Raw genomic sequence first — 6,656 nt, 5'->3', positions numbered from 1 at the left:
AGACCAACTTAAGACCAACTCAAGAGCAACTTACGACCAACTCAAGACCAACTTAAGACGGTTAGCAAAGGCAAGAATCGAGAAACGGACTCCAGGTCTGCTTAAACCATGTCACTGCCTTGAACATGCCTCTACCCAGGGCCATTGGAGCTGCTCAAAGTAGATTGCTTTGCGATTTCTCTGGAGCTCATAAATAATATTTGTATTGCTCCTGACCTGACTAGAAGCAATGCTGAAGGTGTTGCGCCACTAGGAGGGTGTAGACACCCTACTTCTGTATTTGTCATTTCCACATGACCTACATTTATGAATTTCTCAAATATTGTATTTTTTTTCACCAAGCATTTGAAAAATGCTACAATGTTTAATGTTCATGCTGTCCATGACCTACCTAGCTTTTCGCTGCCAGTAAAAGCTTACCTGCCAAGCTACCAAGGTAATATAGGGTGACGTAGCAGAGGAGACAATCATCTACAGGAGAAACAGTGTGACCTGAAGTTGAAGCTGTGTTGGCATACAAGACCCCTTTCTTTTAGCCTCATGATTTGATAAGTAGAACCACACAGTCTTCTTTTGCTAGTAGGATAGGTCTTGATTTTATTAATTTAGCCTATTATGATCGCTTCCAGATTGTTATTACTGTGTGTGTGCGTGTGCATGTGTGTGCACTTTCTCACGTGAACACAGCACAATTGGCAACCTCCAGAGCTGGTGTATGAATGTGGGAATGTGTAGGCCTATCTGTGTATGTATTTGCAAGGGCTTTGAGTCAACTTCATAATTGTGAGACTGCACTACTGTATATACATGTTGCATTGTAGCCTATTGTATTGAAAATCCCTGAAAAGAATGCGTGTAACAGCAGAATGGAAGAATGGAGCCAGTCAGTAGTCAGCCAGTCAGTAACAACCCCCTCTGCTACTGTGGATGTAACTGACAGGGGGGTTAACTGACAAGGGGGCTAGCCTATGAAATAAATCCTTGGAAAACCGAGTGCACATTTCGCCTCCCCTCCCGGTGTTTGATAAAATGGCCACTGGGAAACTACTACCGTCTGCCTCCCCCCGCTGCGGCTGTCCCTGTCCTGTCACATTAAAGCTGTGTGCATGTCCCCTTGGTTGTCATCCTCGCAGGGAAGGTGACAGGCGGGAGGACAAAGGGGTCAGTTTCCCAGGCCGAGGGAGAGGAGGGACCTAATTACAGCACGCACACCCTTACTACATTGTAGGGCTATTTATTGGGGGGGGTGTCCTGTCAGATTGCTTTGCCCTGGGTCCAGCAAAAGCTGTCAGTGTTCTCCTCTCTTCATAAAAGAGGTCTCCTCTCTTTGCTAAATAACATATTCAAAATATTCGTTTTGCTATTTCTGTGGGGATTGGCATGCCTTCAGAACTGATTCTACTTGAACAGCTTATTTAGTTAAAAAATGGCATTGATCAAACACAACACTACAAAGATGAAACGGTGGTAGGCTACATATTGCAATAACATTTGGCACAATACAGATGGATAAATGCTGGTGCACTGGAGGTACACTTGGCATACTGAGGGATCCATCCCCTGCAGTGTTATGTCATGTCAAGACAATGAACAATTTGCAAGCCATTTCCCCGTGTCCCCAATGCGCGCTGTCAAAGGCGTTACCGATGTAGAAATATGACATATTACTGTGCACATTCATGTCCCTGCAGAAAGAGGAAGCACAGCTCTGCACAGCTCATCCTCACTCTGCTCTGCTCGCTCCCCTCCTGTTCGCTAGATCATTTAGTTTAGCATAATGGATGCATCTCGTCTACAGTACACTACAGTGCATTATTGGGCCTGAAGTGGGGGGAAAAAAACTGGAGAGGAGGGATGAGAGAGAAAAGGGGTGAAAAGGAGTGAAAAGCTGAGATGAATGGAAATGGAGCCATGGGGGGTCCATCATCAGTCTGGAAACGCATGCCATGCCATACGGCCCATATCCAGCGTACCAGGGCTATACTGGTCATCTGGCATACAGGGTATTTTCCCGGGAGGCAGACAGTGCTTAGGGCCCGATGCTGTTGTTTTTGTTGTTTTGTGTTTTTTTTCCCCCTTAGTACCATTGAGATGGAACAGCCCATTGGTCTATCTTTACAGTAATAGACAATATATATGAACTTTATTACAGGCTCTGAGCTCAATAGGCAGACACACAACATATACTGTACATAAAAACCATTAAACATATAATAGGCAGGAAAAGAAAAGGAGGAGGGAAATAAAAAAAACCAAACAACAACAAGCAATAATGCCTAAGCATATACAAACACAACTGTCATGACAGTCTTAAAAGGCAGCCATACCAAATGCTTCCACATGCAAGATTGATATCGGATCAATAGACTGACCCAATCATAATATTGTCCAAACAGGGGGATAGATGTATGAGGGGCTGGTCTATGTAAATGCCTGGACCAATTTTCCGGCCCATTGCTGCCCTACTGCTTACTGTGTGTCTGAGCACCAGCTAAGTAGAGGGTGTGCACTTCTGTCATCTACTTCAAGACAGAAAAGGAAGAAAAACTTTTGTATTATAGTCATGAGCGATCGCAAAATCTGGTGTTCTTCTTCATTAGCTTTCTGCTTTTTATGTCTTTGTTAATAGCATGGTTGAGACGTGACAGAGAGAGTGGGGATATAGAGTCTGGACTTGAGCTAGGGCCAGGGCTGGACTTGTTGTCTGGCGTACAGGCAGGGCATTTTTCCGTTGGGCCAACAGTCCCGATATTATTTTTATTTTTTATTTTTGAGGACTGGCCCACAGTTTAGAGGGACCGGCCCATTGGTTCATGTACTTTATAGACAGTGCATAGCAGGAAAATGAATGTCCAGGTGTTTTTTTTTTCAGGGCAGACTCACACCCTGCGAACAGTACCCCCTGTATCACTGTTTGTGTCTATATTCAGGACAGGACAGTCAAGATTATGGCAGAAAGAAAGTGGGAGAGAGATAGGCGCAGGACTGGACCATGACCCAGGCCAGGTCCACATGTGCATGCAAGCCCATATGTGGGGAGTTTAGCATGCTGCGCCATTCACGACTCCATTACTGTGCTGACTTGGGCTGTACAAAACATCATTAAACAGCAGGTGGCAGGAGATTTTCCGAAGACCAACATCACTTCAAAACAGTGGGGGAGGCTCGGTTATTTGATGTAAAAAATATTTGCATTTCTTTGTGATAGTAAAGAGGGCTGAAGAATAGAGGAAAAGGATGCTGTGAAGAACACCGACACAACCTTCCCCTTCCCTGTCCCCTCCTCTAGTCTGGTATTTACATGCCAGAAGTGTTTACCAGGCTTGAAGATAGAGAATGCCCCATGCAGGAATGTACTGTCTCAATGGGTGCCTGGGCCAGACGGCAAGGAAGGCCCCCCTTCCATGAGTCTTGCTAGTTGCCAAAAAAAGATTCAAGGATTTAGTCCAGAAAAGTATATTGTTGGGGATTGGACAGTTTGTCCCCAAAGACATTTTGAAAATACAATTGTTAAAAGTGCAACTTATAAACTATAGCAATGTGAGCATAGAAATGTAGAGGGTTGGGCTTCAGGGCTCTCACGACTCTTATACAATAGTTAGATCCGGTCAATTTATTTTGCGATATCTGATTGGATGAGACGCGTTCTACTGGCATTCTACGCGTCGGTAAGGAGGATGATGTCTAGGTGGACATCATCCTCGGAGACTCATCACACCTAATAATCACTCCGCCGTGGATAGAATGTAACCAGGGCCGCGCATTTTGAACTCGCCATCATTCTATCTCATAGTCTACTGCGTAGAAAGTGAATGTAACCAGGGCCGCGTAGTTTGAACTCACCATCATTCTATTCCATTGTTCTATGCTGGACTAAGTTGGGCGCACGCACGCCCGCATGACAGAGAGCGTGGCTAGCCCAGTTGGTAGCTGGATTCTGGCAGAGAGGAAAGAAGTTATCTGATTGCAGTTGTCTGGGCAGTTGGCAGACCTCTGCGGCCGCTATTTCGTAGTCTTTTGAAGGCAATCTAACATGTAGCCTACTTTAAATATTAAGATAGTTTCAAACGGGGGATATGCGAGACAACGGACACTTTTTTGACACAGAGACAGAAAGGCTATGTCAGTCTACTGCAGTGTATGAGAACCGCTATAATCGGATCTCATTTGTGCTGCGGGAGAGGGAATGACGAGGAAGAGATGCTCTTAAAAATATAGCCTAGGCTATCAGCAATTGCCGTCCACCACGTGCAAATTAGTAGGCTACAAAGTGGGCATCTGGAAGCAAGATAGCCTACCGTGTGCCAAGCGATTTAAAATCATGGCCGCTTGGAACTGGAATGAGTTGCCTTTTCGTTTAGGAGGGAAAACGCGAACCCCTTTCTCGGGTTCGCACCCACATCAGACGTTTGCATGAGAAAGTGTTTCAGCAACAAAGTTGTAGCCTGCAGTAGCCTAAACTTTAGCAGACATCGGGGTATCATAGGCCTACAAGGGATTGATTTGTGTGGTTGTGCGTGTGAGAACAGCGCTCGGATCTCATGCGGCACTGGAGAGGAAAGGACGAGGGGGGGTGTCTTTACGCAGCTAGCAGCAAGTTTGCGGTCCACAAAAATGTGAAAATCAATATCGGCTGAAAAAGGCTTATAAAATAGGCATCTAACTAAAATGTTGAAGTTGCACAGTGTTTTCATTTATCATGCATCGTTTTAGTAAGCAAAGCCCAGTAGCAGTCCACACAGAAATGCACTTCACACCGTTTCATGGAACTTTGCGCGCTGGCGCTGTCAGCTTGTCAGCTCGTCATTGCATAGCAACCATACAATCAATTCGGAACTACTTTGCTTAGCGGAGCAGGTAAACAAAGTATGATTAAGGTAACTAATAAACACGAATTCGAACATTTATTCTGGTATTTTGTTGGCAAATGAACTATTGTATAAAAGCAATATGACCCTCGTGGTCGGGATGATGTGCACTGACATCCTCCCTTGTGTGATTGAAGACGGCACTCAGCCTTCGGCTTCGTGCCTATGGCCACCAGGGAGGATATCCGTCAACATCATCCCTCCCACTCGGGTCATATTGCTTAATTGGACCCCTGGGCCTTAGCCCGGTAGGCCCGTGTAGTAATCCATCCTTGGTCACACGGCATGTCAAGCAGAGCCTGTGCATCATCATCCTGTGCAAGTAGACGTTCTAAATGAGAAAAATCCCTTCAGAAAACGTCCATAGAAAAATAAACTGTGGTGATTTGTAACGCCAATATGGGGTGTGCTCTCCCACCTTTCTGGTAAAAAGAGCCAATGGGCAACTGAGCTGCGCTGTCATTGATCCAATCATCTAGTCGCAAGCAAATGCTGCTCATGCGAAGTCGATACAAAATGTAGAGAAATAGCTGCCCAAAATAGCTGCCCTGAGGCATCGCCAAGAGAGACTTATAGAGAACGACTTTGGTGCGAGTTAGCCCTTGTCACCTCCTGCTTGTATCTCTCTGGACATAAGTCGTGTTTGCAATGAAGCAGATATTTGTGTGATCAAAATGAAGGAATGATGAATACAGCCTACCTTTATTGCCCCATGGGGAATTTGTTTTGCGCTTTGGGAACACTTGGACATACAGACAATTACGACATTATACAAGGACAAGAAAAAAAAAAACGAACCAAACAAAGTAGATTCAAATAAAGAATTTAAAAATCCTGGCATAGAGAATAATAACAAGGGCAAAAATAGAAATAATTAAATTAAAATCCTATATACATGTACAGTATTATATTAAAGTAATTATATTAAATCTTTCTGAACTTAACTTATTTAACAGTTGGATGCTTCTAGGCACAAAGGATGTTAACCCTCTATTCTTAACCCATTGAAGCCTGATGTTGCATTGCGCAACATTGGCCCTGGTTGCTGGAGCTGCATTACGCAACATTCAGGCTCATGAGATTTGAGAAAACTTTATTAAAAGTCTCTGTTTGTTTGAAATGAATGAACACATTCTAATGAAAGATGAGGGTCTTAGTGTTTAAATGCAACTTAGTGCATATTTTTTTATGTGTTTCCGAAGCTAAGAAATTTAGGTTTGTATTGGCTGAGGGCAGCTGTTTATTCAGCACCCTTTTTTGTAGGTGCATCAATGGGTTAAAAAAGGGTAACCTTTAAGTCCTCTAAGGGTAACCTCTAAGTCCACTGTTTCAATATCATTCCCATGTACATAAATTGGTTCAAGCAGTGGCATTTCCGCAAAATTTATAACCATTTCTTTTGCTTTTGAAACATTTAACATTAAAGAATTTTCAGTGCACCAAGTATAGAATTGCTACCTCTTGTCTGTACCCAGTTTCCTCACCCGTTAATAAACATTGCAGTATCGCAGTATCGCCAGCACACTTAAAAACAGAACATTCAGAGGTGTGGCTCACACAGTCATTCACAGTCAATCACAATGAGATCTGCTTGGTTTTAAAAAGGTGGGGCTGAATGTCTGGCAAGCAAGGTGGACAGAAATTTCTAACGTGACTTCCCAAGACATAAAAAAACGCTGCTTCCTACTTCAAGCAGAGAGTGAACTGCCTCACAAACATGTGGACTGCACACTCAATTCACGTCAGCAGAAAATCTGTTCCCATGATAACATAACGCCATTTGACATA

This window comes from Engraulis encrasicolus, chromosome 19 (assembly GCF_034702125.1).
Source record: "Engraulis encrasicolus isolate BLACKSEA-1 chromosome 19, IST_EnEncr_1.0, whole genome shotgun sequence".
Taxonomy (NCBI): Eukaryota; Metazoa; Chordata; class Actinopteri; order Clupeiformes; family Engraulidae; genus Engraulis; species Engraulis encrasicolus.
The sequence above is the reverse complement of the archived record's forward strand: the minus strand, read 5'-3'. Positions refer to the sequence as shown.